We start from the raw sequence: 18,828 nt of genomic DNA, 5'->3' as shown, positions 1-18,828 counted from the left end.
CATTGTGGGGTTTTCAGTCATTAAAGGAGACCTGTTGTGCTTCTTCAAAAAGGATAGGTCTATCAACTATGGAAACATGTTCATTACATGTTTTTTCACTAAATTATTCTTACAATATGAGATTTTAGTCTGTTCAGTTGTGCCTATTTTGAGCTCTTTTAAGAATGAGCTGTTTTAGAGCCTTTTGTCACTTTAAATCCATATATGTTGCTGCTGGTCACACCACCCAACTCAATGTTTACACCCACACATGAAATTGGCTGCAAACAGAAATGCAATTATACAATTGTACATCTTTGAAAAGCAGAAGTAGAGCCTCCTGCACAACCAACAAGAGAAGACTGCAAGTGGTTTCTGGATAGCTAAGTCAATAACAAAACATGTCTTTTCCAGGGGCCATTGTACAGAGCAGACAGTGGGAAAACCAGCTGAGCTTGAGTTGCTGGGTGATGGGCTTGACTTTGCTGGGGTTGGTAGGTGAGGGGCAGTGCCTGCTGATTTATAACGTTGCATTCCACAGGTTTTTGAAATGGCTTGTTTTCTATACACCAAAAAACATAAAATTTTTCTAAAATCCAACAGTTTGTTTTTTTTAAGCCATTGGGTTGTTGTTAGAATCAGTAGAAACCTAATTGAGAGTACAAAAACCAACAAAATATGAATTTGCATAATACACCCTCTTAAACTCAGGTGTAATAAAATGTTTATCCAGAGAAATTGTGTGCTTTCTTTTTACTGTAAGTGCATTAATTCATCTCTGTTTAGTTGGTCTCAGTAAAGTCTTATCTTGTTTCAAGAATCCCTACAAGATTTCCTTCTGGCTCTGACATCTGAGTCAAACGCTACAGTCTGAGAATAGAAAACAGGCTCTGAGGGAGTGGCAGCAGTTTCAAGCATCAGGTGTGATGACGATCAGGTCTAGGTAACCCCAACCCAAGGGATGAAGGACTCCCAGGGCCATGAGACGTGTTTGTGACAAGCAGCAATGCCCAACTTTTCTCTCTGCCTGCTTTGGTGTGTGTTAAAGTGCCCTGATGCAACATGCTGCAAAAGATGATGCACACTTGTGTTCTGATGCCAGATAGGTTCTACACAGATTTCAAACAACTATTTATGAATCTTTGAAAAGCTATTTGTTTTGAATGAAGATAGGTTATTGGTGTGTTTAATACAGTAATAAAAGTTCTGGAAGTGAAAGAAAGAAAAACATCACTCAGGTATTAGAAGTGATTACTTTTAGTGAGTCCCCCCCCTCCCCGCTCCCCCCTGCAGCTTATGTCACAGTTTTCATGGTAACGAGGGTATGTGTGTGCACTAAACAACATCCTATGATTGCAAAGTGAGGGTTGGCAGTTGAAACATGTAGGCAGTCTGAAAGAGAGTTTTCTTAACCATCTACCTGATGCATGTTCACAGGAAGGTGGATGCCTATTTCCAGAGGTCAAAGGGGAACATCCTGGCCAGGTTGCTAATCAATCACAAGGACAGGTAGAACTCATGCATGCATGTGAGAACATGCAAACTCAATGCAGAAAGACCATGTGCTGAAATCATAACCCTGAGCTTCCTTTCTTTCATGGTAACAACAAACAGTGGCAGCCTTTTCATCACCTTCTGAGTCAACACCTTTATGTTTTTACCATTTGGTTAATGTTCGTGGGTCTGGCAGACCAGCAAGGTTTGTGGGATTTTAATGCAATCAAACAATTTTACATTAAAATATTGATCTTAATTCAAATTACAAGCAATGCATGCATAGTTAATATTTGTTCCTTAGGCTTCTTAGATTACATTTATGAAAACTATCCAACATGTCTTGAAGATATAATTTTATACATTAACAAATTCAGTGATAAACATAAGACTGAAGGTTTTACGTTTCATGCCATATGTACTTTAGTCCTTGCTCTTTTAACATGAAGTGGGAATAACAACCTCCAAGGAGAAACATAAGATTTGGTTTATCCTTCTAAATAGATGCAAACAATAGATTGAAGGAGAAATTTTGGCAACTTCATGTTTTCTCAAAATTTGATTTATGAAGTGGAATGGTTTGGATTAACATTTCTTCATGTACTAACTGCTATTGGAATTAGTTTGGTTTTGTAGATAACTGTCATGTCTTCACTTTAAAACTCTCTAACCTTCAGTTACATCCTACTCTTCAAAATGACTGTCAAATTCCTTGGAAAAATCATCAAAATGGTTTTAACTCTTTCAAAATTGGGTTCAAGGTTCTCTTAGCAGAATCTTTTGGTATTGGTTGTGATAAGGAACCAAACAGGCAAAGCTGTTATATTTCACCCCTCTGGAACTTGGACAGAAGAGAAGAAAACATAATTACCTTTATTGTCATTGTACAGATGCACAACAAAATTTCATTTGAGTACAGCAAGTCGAAAGAAAGACAAACAGAAATATGGGAAGACAGGAGCCTGAGGGTGCAGCAGAAATCCTATTATCAAAAATCCAATTAAAAGGATTGTTTTAGTGGCACCGAGAGGTAAAGCACAACCCAAGTATGGATGCCTTAATGCTCGACGTGACTGTCACAGGTTCAAGTCCTGGCCTGTTGATTATTGCCGCATGTCTTCCTCCTCTCTCACTTTCCTATCTGATCACTTTCAAATAAAGGCCACTAGAGCCAATAAAATCTTTTTTAAAAATCCAATTACATACATGTCTTTGACTGACAATATGGACAGGCACATTATCTTCCACTTCCCCCAGGAATCCATAATGTAGCCATCATATGTGTGGTCGGGGCAAGAGGGCTCTCCTTTGCCAGTCTTCTCGTTGAGAAAAATTGATCAATTGAATTGAGAGACCAGCTGACCAGATCCATAATTTGCAAGTCGGAGGACACTTCCGCTCTTGTCATTTGTGTTCTTCGGCAAGGCACTTCACCCACCTTGCCTGTTGTGTTGGTCAGAAGCACCGATGGTGCAAAATTTGTAGCCTTGTTTCTGTCAGCCTGCCCCAGGGAGGCTGTAGCTACAATCCAGTAGCTTCATTATCAGCGTGTAAATGAGCCCTTTGAGATTTCAATTGGAGATAATAAGGGCTTTATAAATCAAATTAATTGTTATAAAATACAGACTCCAAAAAAGACAGAACAGGATATAGAGCAAAAGGCGGGCACACAGTGGGTAGGGAGAGAGCAGAGGAACAAGTGCCCACCTTCAACAACCTTTAAATATTGCTTTAAAGATTTTGTTAACTATTATTTACCACTGCCAGTAATGCATCATTTTTGGCCAGGCAGGTCTTGTCTGCCTTACTTTTTGAAAGCCTGATCTTTTAAAGCCCCGGAACCCAATCAGTGTACCCTTATTTAAGATGGAATACATACACACATATTCATGATATACTTTAATTAAATTAATTTGTCTCAAGCGTAACTCCAATAACTAAACATTTCATTTGTACCAGGTGAGTCTCTCCCCTGAGAATGTGGACCGGTACTGGACTGATTCTGTGCCTCCAAACAATTTTAACAGAAGTTTCACATAATTTAGAAGTTGATGTAAAAGTAATATGTTTGTTTTAGCCACATAAATAACCATGCTCAGCAGCAAACAACATATCGCCAACTACAGCTTAGAGTAGCTAAACTGTAGCCTGATGTAAAAACATTTTGCTACATAATTGAAACTGTCTTGATTTATGTCTTTTTACAAAGGAAAGAAAACAAACCAAAGCCAATTAAAACAAGGTTTTAAAAAGAATGATTGTATAATTTTTCTTTAATGAAAGAAAATCTAATAATTTTTGTACCTGTCCATTGTGATGGCTACAGTTGCAGCCACACAAATGTGGCAACATTCAATCACACCACATACAATAGTTTAGTCAGTCTCACCACACTTATGTTTAGGTTTCTTTAAGTCTAGGATTTAATTTAGAGAATGGCTAGTTTGTTTAGAAGGCAATACATTATAACACTGTATTCTAGAATAGGTGCACACGTTCTAGTTTACAGTTATGTTTTGCTTGATTGAACCTTTGTTTTTTGAGTTACCTCAGTGCCAGACTCCAGTCCTTCAGGGGAACAAAGAGGTGGAGAAGGGGTGGAACAAGCCTGCTGAGACTGCAAATTGGTTTATACCACTACTCATCATCAAGAGGGGGGGATGGGATGTTCCTATGTTAGCTACAGTTAGGCTTTTGTGTGTTCTTCCTTCATGTCTTTTATGTGGCCTGATCAGCCAGTATTTAAGTTTCCTCTTTGTCTCATTTAGGTAGGGCTGTTTGTTTGAGTTAGTCTGAGTTGAAATTTGTTACTTTGGCCTCTTATGGGCACAACTTTGTCACCTTTTCATTATTTACCCAAGTTTCTGTTTTGGGTTAAATAAAAAACAATTCTTTTTTAATTTAAACTGTGCTTGACTTTCCTTTGACTGCTCGGTCCATCACACCATTATAAAAGGTGCATGGTAGAACATGAAATCCAGAAACGGTACTTCTAACTTCAACATCAGACATACGTTTTTATCCGTAAATCAGTGTATGATGGGAAAAAATTATTCAACAGAATTATTTTAAAAAATAAACTAATGAAAAAGGAAAAGACAAAGGAAAAGTGATGGTATCTTTAACTTAATATTTTGTTGCACAACCATTGAGTCAATCACTGCAATCAAATGGTTCCTTTAACTGTCCATGAGACTTCTGCACCTCTCAGCGGGTATTTTGGCCCACTCCTCATGAGCAAACTGCTTCAGTTGTCTCAGGTTCGAAGTCTTTTCCAGACGGCATGTTTCAGCTCCTTCCAAAGATGCTGAATAGGATTCAGATCAGGGCTCATAGAAGGCCACTTCAGAATAGTCCAATATTTTCCTCTTAGCCATTCTTGATTGTTTTTAGCTGTGTGTTTTAGGTTATCATCCTGTTGCAAGACCCATGACCTTACCTGTCTCTTTGTTTTGTCATCAATTTTCCTCCTGCAGCCACATCCAGGGAGGTTGGCTACAGTCCTATGGATCTTAAATTTTTGAATATGTGCAAATGTAGTCAGAGGAACATCAAGCTGCTTGGAGATGGTCTTGTAACCTTTACCTTTAACATGCTTGTCTATAGTTTTCTTACTAATCTCCTGAGACAACTCTTTCCTTCGCTTCCTCTGGTCCATGTTGAGTGTGGCACACATCATGTCAACAAACAGCACAGTGTCTACCTGTAGCCTCATCTATAGGCCCACTGACTGATTACAAGATTGTAGACACCTGTAATGCTAATTAGTGGACACACCTTGTTTTAACAGTTGCATTTTGCAGTTGACAGAAGGTTTGTTGATGGAGAGGAGCTGAGCTTTAGTAGCTGTCCATCAGCCACCATTTATTTTCATGAATGTGTTTGTGAGAACAAATGGAAAAGCTCTCTCACACACAAAGTGTTTTGTATTTGTTTTCATTCTACAATGTACAAGTAATGAGCAGCTGAGGAAGCTGTTGATTAAATGTTTCCATCAGTTCGCACGATTATTAGAGATGTTGTGAAAGTTGTTCTAATCAGGTATGTTTCTGTGGTTGCATCAATTTATGTGGATTCACTGCATTTATCTCCTGCATGAATGAGAGAAATTAATAAAGAGGGCATTGATAGAAATTTCCATAAAAGAGAGGTGTTAGCAGGAGCTTAATAACCTCAGGGGTGAATTAGGAATTTCTTTGTAGTGAAGAACTAATAAGGCCGTTGGACAGTGATGGATGAAGCGCTCCTCAGGAACTGACATGTCAATTGTTCTTTCCATAATAGTCTCCTCTGAAGCAAATCAATCTAAGCTTTGTGAGGGGCCTTGTGGTTAGTAGTTTGCACTCATAAAATTTACATATGCAAAAGTAGTTGATAATAAGAATCTGATGGGATTTGGCTGACATTGGTGTTACTGAACAATCAAAAGGGTTTTTAATGGAGTGTCTAACATTGAATAATAATAGCTTTGAAAGAATAAAGTTTGTGTACAATTATGAAAATATATGGACACTACATAAATGTTTCATTTATTATTAAAAATGTCCATATAATTTCTAGGCTTATGTGTTTACATATCCCCAGAAAAGTGGTTTAATTGAACACAGTCAATGTTCATTCAAAAGATAAAAACTCACTTTCTAGCACAGAAAAACAGTTGAACACCGCAGTTCCCAATATCAAGAGTTACACCTTTGCTTCTTGATTTTTTGAATTCTTCAGAAAGAAACCGATTGGTAAAAGACCTCACTCTGGTGGTGGAAGTAGAACCAATGCCTCCACAGAGACTGGACCCTAAATCCAGCACCTTAGTCCACTCACCCACACTACCAAAGACAACAAAAGGAGCTGATTTTTAAAGGAGAATGAATAACAGTCTGGTCTACACTGACTGCTCAAAATAGATTGTAAAACATGATACCCCTCATGATTTTCCAGGTATTGAATTTACTGCTCGATAGTGTATGTCACCCTAAATCTTTCGGTGCAGAATACATTTCAAAGTTGGTCTTGGTCCTTTTATTCATTTGAAATCCAAGTGCATCAAAAAATGATTGACAAGAGCCGATACGCAAACACTGGCATTTTGGGTTCTCTCTGGGCTTGATCAGCCCCTCTGGTTCAGGATGTAGGATATTTTACCAAGCACATCTTGTTAGGGGTGAGACAGGTCAAAGACACATTCTGATGTTGAGCTTTATAATAAAACAATGTAAAAAACATTTCCACATTTTTATACTCCTCATTCTTCTGGCTTGTTTAAATGATTGGAAGTATGCTGTACAAACTCTTTGGCTATCAAGTAATGATCAAAGCTAGGTTATTTGGATCCTGTTATCAATCCTGCTAACTCTCACTTTCGCCTGAAGCATACTAATCTTAGACTAAAGTAAGCCCTTTACTATAAAATAAAGTGAATCTTAGACTAAAGTACACACTCCAATGTCCCAGTGGGCCAATCACATCCGGAGCCAGTGACCAATCATGTTCCATCTTCTGGATCTTTTCTAAACTCTGTTAACGACAAAGTGTTAGCATTGTTTCATCAATAATTTTCTGGAGTCCTTTGGCAATTGGTGAGTTTACATATATTTTCCTTTTCAACAGCTAAGTGTGTCAGACCAAGAATTAAAACCAAGAATTTTAGTTTTGTGTAGAGGTTCGACTGAAAGCTGGAATAAAAAGAGAGGAAAAAAGGTTGTTGTGTAATATTTACCTAGTTCCATTTTACAAAAATGGATCTATCTTGTTGATTTTGTCTACCCTTTGCCAATATGAAAGAAAAAAATAATAATTACACTTAGTATTGTAACAAGATGACACCTATATGTGTTATTGTCATGGAACGGTGTGGTGAGGGTTGGTGAGGCAGACGCAGCGGACCCAGGTAAGATGAATAACGGAATTTAATGGTGAAAACACAGTCCAAAACAACAGGCAGCTCGCACAGAGACGCATCAACAAGACATTGACAAGGACCCGACGAGGAACAAGGAACACAGGTGGAGTTAAATACATGGGAGGGTAATGACAGAACGAGACACACCTGGGAACAATCAAGGGGAGGATAGGACAACGAAGAGACTCAAGGACACAAAAAACTCTAAATGAACACAGAAAACACAGATCCTGACAGTTATTTTTTTGTGGTTAATAAAATTGCTGCGTTTTTTAATATTAAAAACAGTGGATTTTATATCTATAACAATGCGTTGTTTTGAGTGTGTTCTGCTGTCAAGACAGTGCAGGCAGCATAACAGAGGTAAAAATGATAAGATTTTAAAATATTTGATAATGAATACTGTTACGTGACATTGCTTCAGCGCAGCAGTGAATAGTGAATGTTGCTCATTTGTAGGTTCTTTGAATGCTTAGTGAATAAAAGTAACAGAAATTCAGTGTAATGATTGTGTTATTAATTTATACAATATTTATATGTATCACTATGTTTATGCTTTTTCCCTGTCACATTATGTATCCGTATGCCTTGTTCCATAAAACCCCTCAGAGTAGACTCCTCATGGGGCCAACTGAGGAGGTCAGTAGGTAAGTATTAAAGTGCTGTGGCAGGGAGGACCTGGCCAAAACCACCTGAGTGAAGTTGGCCCCCCCACCTTCTTCAAATTAGACAAAATTGGTGTCAATCAACTCGGCTACGTTTGTGCTGGTTTGTGCAGCAAAAATTTTCGTTTGTGCCGCTATCATTTTAAAGATATAAAGAAATGTTTTTAGAGGTCATCAAAGGTCAACCAGCCCCCCACCTTCTTCAAATCAGACGAAATGGGTGTCAATCAACTCGGCTACGTTTGTGCTGGTTTGTGCAGCAAAAATTTTTGTTTGTGCTGCTTCGGTTTTGAAGATATTAAGGAAAGGGTAAAGGTCAAAAGGTCAACCAGCCCCCCCACCTTCTTCAAATCAGACGAAATGGGTGTCAATCAACTCGGCTACATTTGTGCTGGATTGTGCAGCAAAGATTTTCATTTGTGCAGCTATCATTTTAAAGATATTAAGAGGGCTGGTTGACCTTTGATGACCTCTAAAACATTTCTTAATATCTTTAAAATGATAGCAGCACAAATGAAAATCTTTGCTGCACAAACCAGCACAAACGTAGCCGAGTTGATTGACACCCATTTCGTCTGATTTGAAGAAGGTGGGGGGCTGGTTGACCTTTGATGACCTCTAAAAACATTTCTTTATATCTTTAAAATGATAGCGGCACAAACGAAAATTTTTGCTGCACAAACCAGCACAAACGTAGCCGAGTTGATTGACACCAATTTTGTCTAATTTGAAGAAGGTGGGGGGGCCAACTTCACTCAGGTGCCAAAACCTCAGCATTTGTTAAGCTGAATGGAGGGGATGCTGCTGACCAGTTCTTGGTTCTACCCCACTGCAAGATCCATTTTGGGAAATGCAAGGATCAGTCATATGTCAGCTTTGGCCTTTGCACAGCGAACGCGCTACCATTTGAGCTAATTCCCCCTCAACATCTAAACCAGTGGCTCCCAAAGTGTGGAAGGTGCACAGTGCCATTGCGGGAGAGGGAGGGGGGGTGGAAAAAAAATTTTCAGGGAGTTGTTCATGTTTTAATCCCATTTTGCATTTTTAAATGTATTGATGATAGCAAAGTTAAATATTGTTGCAAATAAAAATAGAAATATGTTTGAAATAACAGTTACAGCAAAGAATACTCTTCTTTGCTGCAAGTAACCAGACTGTCAGGAGGGATAAATCCGTGGATAGAAAAGGTTGTTAATATGCTGAAGGCTTGGAAGAAAACGTTGGATTTCTACTGGTTCAAGACGGTCGATAATCTGGAAAGGAGGCAGAGACTAAGAGGTGTTTAAGTTGAGCGGGACCCAGGTGAGACAGGTAAGCAATCAGGCATGACAGGTGAGCTGAATGAACGGCTAAACACAGCATGGACATGACACAGAACATGAATCATGACAGTATCCCCACCTCATTGTCCGACAACAGAAGGACCACCTGGCTGGTCAGGATTACAGTGAAGAAAGTCCCTTATAAAGGCTGGCACCCAGGAGCTCTCCTCTGGTCTGCATCTCTCCCAGTCCACCAGGTAATGGATGACACAACCCCAATATGGGACACCTTTCATATGTCCCATGTGATTTGGGACACATGAAAGGTGGGACAGACTTTGATGGTTCTAGGGAGGCAGAGCCAAACAACCACTGTGTTGATAACGCGGCGCTAGCTTGCGGTTCTCTGATGGGATGGTTTAGCCTGACTGCAAACTTGGCAAGCTCTGATGAACTCTGTGACATCTTGAAGCATAGTTCCCCACCAGAAACAACTTTTGATCACCGATAGGGTCTTAGTGACTCCAGGATGACAAAAAAGTCAAGATTCGTGACAAAATGAGAGTGCCTCTGGTATGAGATGATCAGCGACAAATAGTCGATCTTATGGACAACTCTCTGGGATGGGGTTTTGCTGATGGGCCTCGCTTATTTTCTGCTCCAGCTCAAGCTTGGTAACTGCTAGCTGTACCAATCTGGGAAGCACATAGTCCACCTGCCTTGCCTCCTGCATCTCCTGTGTAGTTTCATGAAGCCTGGAAAGTGTGTCACGCTTTGTGTTCTTTGGGTGCCTGGGGTTGAGTCTTCTTACTGACTTGAGGTACTGCAGATTTTTATGATCAGTCCAAACCATGAAAGGTTCCTTAGCTCCCTCCAGCCAGTGCCTCCACTTCTCTAGTGCCAGTTTATCCGCCATAGTTCACAGTCACCAACATTATAGTTACTCTCTGCAGAAGACAACTTCCTGGAAAAGAAAGCACATGGGTGTGTCTTTCCATCAGTGCACCTCTGACTGAGTATGGCTCCCACTGCTGAATCAGAAGCATCAATGTCTATGATAAATTCGTGGGAAGGGTTTGGTGAGTGGAGGACAGGAGCTGAGGTGAATGCCATCTTGAGGCAGTCAAAGGTCTCATCAGTCTTACCCCAAATGAACTGGTACTTGGATGAGGTAAGGCCATGAAGTGGAGAGGCCACAGACCTGATTTTTTGGATGATCCGGCAATGAAAGTTTGGAAATCCTAGAAATCTTTATAGTTGTCTACGGTCTTGTGGGAGGGGCCAGTTCTTGACAGCGCCCGTCTTGCTGAGGTCCATGGAGATCTTGTTAGAGATGATGAAAGCCAAGACTGAAGTATAAGGTTTGTGAAACTCACACTTCTCTGCAGAAATAAACAGGTTGTTCTGCAGCAAACAGAAAATGACGGAACAAACATGAGCTTGCTGGGCCATGAGATCCTTAGAGAAAATCAAAATGTCATCCAGGTAAACACAAGCAAAACATCTAACCATGTCCCTGAGGACATCATTGACGAGTGCCTGGAACACCGCTGAAGCATTGGTCAGGTCCAAAGGCTTTACGAGGTATTCGTAACGACCTGTTGGAGTGTAAAACGCCATCTTCCACTCATCCCCCACCTTGATACAGACTAGTAGGCATTTCTAAGATCGAGCTTGGTAAAAACTGTGGATCCCTGCATCAGGTCAAAGACAGTGTTGATTAAGGCAAGTGGGTAACAATTTTTGACTGTAATTCCATTCATCTCTCTGTAGTCAATACAGGGTCTTAAGGAACCATCTTTTTGCCCACAAAGAAGAAGCCTGCTCCCACTGGGGAGGAAGAATGGCGGATGGTACCTTCCTTGAGTGCATCACTTATATAATCCCTTGTCCTCTGGGCCAGAGGTTCTGGGCCAGAAAAAGGGAACAGACAACCCCTGGGAGAAAAAGTACCAGGAACCAGATGGATGGCACAATCATAGGGCTAATGAGGTGGAAGTGAAGGGGCTCGATGCTTGTTAAACACCTCCCTTAGGTTATGATAAACAGCGGGTACCTTGGATAAGTCAGGGTAGGTCTCCTGACCACTGGTAGGGACAGAACAGGGGACCAAAGATGCTAAGAGGCAAGAGGAATAGCAAGTTGGTGACCATCCCATCACCTCACTACTAACCCAATCAATGTAGGGATTGTGTCTGCTCAGCCAATTGGCTTCCAAAATGACAGGGGGCCCATTTAGATTTATGATCAAGAAGAAAATAAGTTCATGGTTATTCCCTGAAACACTGAACTTTATATGACCTGTTTCATGGGTGGCCTGGTGAAATATGTGGCCAATAATTGCCAAAACTTCAAGACACTTAGAGGTGGGTAAGAGTTGGATGCCAGGAGACTTGGCGAGTTCACAGGGCATTAATTCAGTGTCTGCCCCTGAATCAATAAAGGCATATAGGTGATGGGTAAGACCATTGTCTGCATTCATATTCTTACCATATTTCATTTCACTACTTGAAGCTATTACATTTTTGCACTTTTTCTAAGCCTCCTTTAAAAAAAAGCCAACTGTTTTTTAAAGCTTGAGCATGGATTAGAGCCGGTGTTAGGAAAGCAGTTCTGACAGTTATCTTTCAGCATTGTTCAAGAACAGAATAATGCAGTAGCATTGTAAGATTTCAGGATGATGATAGATGGATGGATATTGGTTTATAGCATTGTAAAATTGTGATATTTGCTTCATGGGCTTAAAAGAGGAACATTATCCATTTTAATACTTTTTGTTTTCTGTCTTCTGCTTGTCATACGAGGTTTTCTTTGTTTTCTAAATTATTTTTTTTTTATTTTTTATTAACATTATCATTTATCAACTGCTCAAAGTCCTAAAACAGTTGAAACATATAGGTGAGATCACTGGTCAGGTAAGATCAAATGTTTCTGAACAGGCCTATGTTGTCCAGTTGGAAATGTTTCATTGCAAAGCCATAGTAATAGAGCACGTTTTCTACAAGAAAATCAATCCCATTGAAACATACAGTGTGTTTCAGCATGAAAAAAACTTCATTGATTATGCTGGCTGAAACTGTTAAGAAGGTCATTATCCACAGTAAAACATGTCTTGTATTGATGTAGGCTGAAAGGACTCTCAGAGAGGAGGAAGTCATTAATGTTTCTACAAGAAACATGAAAAAGCCAGATTGCACACATTGACAAAGATCTATATTTTGAGGACATATCCAGTATTCTGATGAAAGTAGTGGAACTGTTTGACCATAATCACCATCATGTTGTAGGGCTATTTTGCTCCAGGGGGAACCAGTACACTTCATTAAATAGATAGCATCATGAAGAAAGAACATTTTGTGGAAATATTGAAGCAACTAAGGGCATCAGCCAGTGAGTAAAACCTCAGTTGCAAATGGATCTTCCAAATGGACAATAACCCTCAGCATACATTTAAAGTTGTTACAAAATGACTTGTGGACAACAAAGTCAATGTTTTGTTTGGGTGATGGTGACGGAGTTGGTGGTGATAGGAGTTTGCCTTGCAAAAGGCAAATTGCTGGTTCGATCCCCGCTCCACCTGGCTATGTCGCTGCAACCTTGCCTGCTTGTGGGGTCAGAGGGCCCGGTGGTGCTGGTGTATGACAGCCTTGCTATTGTCAAACTGCCCCAGCTGTGGCTACTATCCAGTAAGATACCAGCATCAGCATGTGAATGGGTGAATGAGTGTAGTGTAGGGTGAGGTCCTCTGGACTTGATAAGGCGCTATGCAAGTACAATGCCATTTACCATTTACCATTTGTTGTGACCATCACAAAGTCCTGACTTCAATCCTATTGCGAATTTGGGAGTAGATATGAGGAATGGACCAGAAATCCAGCACACTATTGTGAGAAGCTTGTGGAAGGAAACCCAAAACATTGAGTCAAGTCAAATATTTCAAAGGCAATTCAATCAAATACCGAGAAAATGTACGTGAACTTCTGATTTTCAACACATTAATAAATACATTTCTGACATATTCTTTCTCTCATCATTATGACAAATAAAAATATTCTTGTTATTCTAATTCACCTAACACAAGAGATCAATTTCCATGTAAATTATATGAGATTTAATTTCAGACAGTGATCAAATAGATGTATTTGTCTTTATAGTTGATGTATGTAAACGTCTGGTTTCAACTGTACTATTGACTCTGATTTTACATTGCTGAATTTTTATTAACGCAAAGATAGTCAGTTAGTGAATTTCATGTTTTTGGAGGCACCATAACTACACTGTATGCCTTTTTCATATGGCATCTGACATGACTTTAGAATGTAGGCTGCTTCATTAACTTTTAATAAGAAAACTAAATAAAGAACAGCTACAAAGATGCACTACTTTATTCAAACCATCTGCTCTGTTGAATCTCTAGTGAAATGCTACTGGCAGAGATGTTTAATAGTTAACAACTGGTTTCATATTTCTGTTAAGCCTGACAGAAAACTTGCCAGACACAACTGTGGATGTCTAAAACATACCCACAGTTTTAGAGATAGTGGCGAGCAGAGATTAAGCAATACCAACAAATTTATATGCATTGATTATGGCTGTCTTTCTCAAACTGGTGTCCGCGGGCGCCCCCTAATGGTCCATAAGGTACTGCCTGTAAGCAACAGTTTTTTTTTTTTGGACAGTTAGCTTACCAAAGGATTGTGGTGAAAAATAATAATGGATAAGTGGTTTAAAACTAGGTTGCTCAAAAGAAAACAACATTAAGATTACTTATATGATAGGAGGAGGCTTAATGCCTTGAACAAGTCTCAGTTTGTGAGAAATGTTGTTTTTTTTTATATAATGCTCTGCTCACACATCAACAGATATTATTTTTATTTAGTTAAAAAATATTTGTTTTTGGATAGATTAAATTTGAAGATCTGGTGGAATTTAAAATTGCTCAAATTATGTTAAAGGAATCAAATAAACTGCTACCTGAGAAATATGGGTGAGAGTTAGCACTAATGTGTATATGTAAATTGAGGCTAACGCATTTGAATGTGTGTGGGTATGGATGTACGGATGTGTATATTTAGACACATGTAATTAATATGAATTAATTAACCTATGTTTATATTTTATTTTTTAATTTGATTTAATGAGGGTCCGTCTGAAAGTATTGTATGAGTTCATAAGTTTCTTACTTCTTCCTACTCCTTTTTGAGTATGTTAAAATTCTTGTGGTACAAAAAAGTATGTCTTTTTGCATTCCTTGTTCATGTGTCATTTTATACTGTTATCATGTTTGAAATACATAAATAAACATATAAGTTTTAGATTTAATGACGCAGAAGAGTATTTTTGTTTCTGTCAAAAGCCATTCTCGCCTATTTTTTTCTTTTATTGTGCTTCTAAATTACAAATAACCCTAAAATGGTGTCATGTCACACAACACTTGTAGTGAAAAACAACTTATTTTTTAAATTCCATGCATTACAATCTACATTCCACAAATTATAAACTCAAAACGCCCTCGACTTGTTGATGGTTTTGTCATGGCCAGTCACATTTCACAGACAGACACTGCTGATGTATTTAACAGTAGCAGCATTGAGGGTCCTTCAGTGTTTCTTCCCAACTAAAATCCATCTACTGGATGTTCTTCAGTCTTACTTCAGGAAAAAACTGAGTGTAACTGTAATTCAGTTACAGAGAGGAGAGAATTTGGCTCCTTTCTCTAAATTTACCTCTGGCTCTGCAGTCTGGGACGTTCATGCATCACAGACGGCCTGCAGGGTTGCAGCGCCTGCAGCACAAAGGCTACAGATGCCAGACAGCATTCTCTGCTGCAAAAATTATTAACTTAGAGCTGATAAAAGACTGTGTCTATTGAGCCTATGAGCATCACAGCTAAAGTTTTCTGAAGCTAGGTGATCTATTTTTTTCTTTCCTTCTTAGAGGAAATGTCACTGAATTGAACTGTCGCCAAGGATTTCTGAAGCTGTTTTCATCAAATGGGAACCAACGAAATTTTGATTATTCCACAACAAGATGTTTCACTGGCGGTCAAAAGATGGTGTCAAGATGAGGATTGAAACAGTGACAATGAATCTTTGTGGAAGCAGGAAGAAATCAGGAAGTTGAGATCTGGTTTAGAGGAGAAGAGTTTTCTGACTCTGAGGGCTGGACCTAGATGGAGACGACATTCTACCCTGATCTGCAGGACGAAATAGTAAATGGCCTTTACTTATACAAGAAATTGTACATTTGGTAAAAATTGACCATGCACATTAGGTGCATATGGCCTGTGTTTATGTGGTTTAAGTTTGTTCTGTTTTGTGCAATACATACGTGATGATGTGTTAAGAGATGTGGTTGTGCTCTTGTGGGTCAGGTGCAGTAATAATATTGTGCGTCCCCTCCAATAGTATCCTGCAGGCGTCCCTGTGCTGCATAATAGCTGCTGGAAAAAGAAAATGTTTTGTTATCAGCTGCATGTGTCCATGCATCTACTCCTACGAATGGAGAACAGAGATGCGTTACTTTATTTTGCTTGCAATGTCCATGGAATATAAGTTGCAATTTGCACAGATCAGTTTAGGAAGGAGTCTGTCGTGATTTGAGTTTCTCTGTGTGTTTGTTTTGAGTTCCTGTGTCTCTGAGTCTCCGTGTTGTCCTGTCTCCCCTTGATTTGTTCCCAGGTATGTCTCGTTCCCTGATTACCTCCTGTGTATTTAGTGTCACCTGTGTCTCTGTGTCTTTGTCAGATTCTCTTCTCATTTGGCGTCTAGTCTCATCCTTTGTGTAACCGGTTGCTACCGGCGTCAAGCCCTGGCTTCCACTCGGCCATGCTGCCCGATATTCTGGACATTATTGAAGTTCCATGTTTCTCCTGAGTTTTCTTCCCCTGGTGCTTTGGGTGAGTTCCCGTCATGACCTAGTAATTCCAGTGTTCTCCCTGAGTCTCCCTCTAGCGTTCCTCCCGAGTTCTCTCATAGTGTTCCTCCCAAGTCTCAACCTAGTGGTTCCAGTGTCTCTTCCTCGTCATTCCCTAGCGTTTCCCCTGTGTTTTTAGTGCCTTAGTGCCTCCCTCGAGTTTCCTTTCCCCAGTGTTCTTCCTGAGTAACCCAGTGCCTCCAAGTCTCCTAGTGCCCTCTCCTCATTGCCCCTTCCTAGTGTTTCCTCGTCGCCCCCTAGTGTTCCTCCCGAGTCCCAGCCTCCTAGTGTCCCTCCCAAGCCCCCCAGAGACTCCTTGTCGCCGCCTTCTGCGGCCCGGCCTCTGCGCCGACATCGCCTGCCGGACCCGCCTCCCGCAGCCCGGCCCCTGTGCTGACGTCGACCTCTAGACCAGCCTCCACGGGCGTGGCTCCTGCGCCGACATTGCCCGCCGGACCCACCTTCATCGCCCCGGATGGCCGCCGGACAGCCGCCGGACCTCCTCCGTGGTTCCCGCCTTCAGCGCCGCAGACAGCCACTGGACCTCCTCCATGGTTCCCGCCTTCAGCGCCGCGGACATCCTCCAGACCTTCCCCGCCGGTTCCGCCTCCTGTGTCTCCACCCACCCTGGTTGGGCTGGTGTTTTTCATTGTTTTTGGACTCTTGGCCCCATCCTGTGCCTCCGCCCACCCTGATGGGTTGTTTTCTGTTGTTTTTGGACTCTGGACTCCTTCCCGAGTCTCTGTTCACCCTGTTGGGTTGTTTTTTGTTGTATTTTGGACTCTGGCCCCCCGTCCAGCACCCCTCCGCCCACCCTTGTTGTGTTTTTCTTTTCAGACATATTTTTGGGCGTCGGGTAGCTGCCCTTGAGGGGGGCTACTGTCGTGATTTGAGCTTCTCTGTGTGTTTATTTTGAGTTCCTGTGTCTCTGTGTTGTCCTGTCTCCCATTGATTAGTTCCCAGGTGTGTCTTGTTCCCTGATCACCTGTGTCTTTGTTGGTCCTCGTCTCATTTGGCGTCTAGTCTCTGTCGTCTGATGTTCCTCAGTCCGCCGTCTCATCCTTTATGTAACCGGTTGCTACCAGCGTCGAGCCCTGGCTTCCGCACGGCCGTGCTGCCCGGTATTCTGGACATTATTGGACTGTGTATTTCTGGATATTCATTATTAAAACCATCTTACTCGTCTCATCCTGGGTCTGCTGCGTTTCCCTCACCATCTTCCACCACCACTTCATGACAGAGTCCTCTGAAAACTACCAACATGGCAGGATTTACCAGAAGACTTGGACTGAAGGAAGGTTCTGTTCCTGCTGTTCATCACAATTCTGCAGATGATGGCGATGTATGTACAAAACAATGTATAGTGTGTTCTGCATTATTGGCATGAACATCATTCGTCATTTAGCACAAGCTAACGCTGCTGTCTCACATTAATTAATTAATTAATTAATTACAAAATAATTTCCCTGCTGGGATGAATAAAGTAATTCTATTCTATTCATTACATTACCAACAATATCTGCATTTACTGTCAGAATTGTAATGAATTGGAAGCGATGGTCTACATTGAGAAGATGCAGTAAATGTGAAAACATGTGAGACACCTGGACATTACTGACATTGATTTAATTATTTTTTTACATGTTCAGAACTGCTTCTCCTATAACCTTGCAAATATATATATATTTTTAAAAAGTTGCATTTGTGGAAGAAAATATTTTTTGTGCTGGGTATGCTTCGGGGTCAGAGATCCAAGGTTGTACTGCTGATGTTCACTATGACCAAACAGGTCATATTGGACTACAGGAGGTCCAGAAGGACAGTGCACCCACCTATTACGACTCAAGGGGAGGTGGTGGAGTGCATGGACAACATCAAATGCCTGGGCATCCACTTCACCTCTGACCTAACCTAATCACTGACCACCTCCTTACTAATGAAGGAAGGCCCAACAAAGTATTTTCTTCCTCAGGAAACTAAAAAGGGCTGGACTCCCTGGTCAGCTGCTCAAGAAGATCTATAAAGCCATGACAGAGAGCATCCTCTTCAGTATGACTGTGTGGTACAGCAACTGCATGGTCCAGGACAAAAAGGACTTTCCCCAGGGGATGACATCTGTCCAGTGGATCGTTTGGAGTCAGTTACCGTACCTGGACCTAATATATAATGGCAGACTGCAAAAGAAGGCCAGTTGTATTGCCACTGATCCCATCCACCCAGAACACAAACTGTTTGACATGGCTAGGGTTATACCAACAGTTCTTAAGGTAGATGACCAAACTACCACCTCAGCGTTTTCCACATCTTTGCATCCCTATCGGCTCGGACTGTTGTAAATCCGCGCAGAGCAACAATAGCGTCCCGCATGCTGTCAGTTAGCCATGTCTTCATCAGGATGAACACTCACAATAAGTCAGCTGATTCTCCAACATGAACAACTCGTCCGTCTTATTGGGAAGTGAACTGACGTTCCCAAAGATCATGGCAGAAAGAGATGATTTAAAACACCTCTGGTTATTGGCAAGCTTAGCCTTTAGTTTAGCCCCAGCCTTGTTTATGTTTATTCGCTATAAAAATATGAGGAGCTCAACTTTTGAACTGTTTTACTGCATAA

The 18,828-nt window shown here is 40.8% G+C and overlaps 1 protein-coding gene and 1 long non-coding RNA gene across 3 annotated transcripts in view; both read right to left on the bottom strand.

The window, feature by feature from the left end:
• Positions 1-18,828, bottom strand: part of pcdh10b (protocadherin 10b) — a 104,023-nt gene that overhangs the window by 54,853 nt on the left and 30,342 nt on the right. The window lies entirely within an intron of this gene.
• LOC114153676 (uncharacterized) lies at positions 14,737-16,914 on the bottom strand. Its single transcript, XR_003597383.1, has 2 exons — positions 15,630-16,914; positions 14,737-15,495 (listed from the first exon to the last, which is right to left on the bottom strand). It is a non-coding gene; the product is annotated as an uncharacterized LOC114153676 (long non-coding RNA).

This window comes from Xiphophorus couchianus, chromosome 11 (assembly GCF_001444195.1).
Source record: "Xiphophorus couchianus chromosome 11, X_couchianus-1.0, whole genome shotgun sequence".
NCBI classification, from domain to species: Eukaryota; Metazoa; Chordata; class Actinopteri; order Cyprinodontiformes; family Poeciliidae; genus Xiphophorus; species Xiphophorus couchianus.
This window is presented reverse-complemented; position numbering and strand designations above follow the sequence as displayed.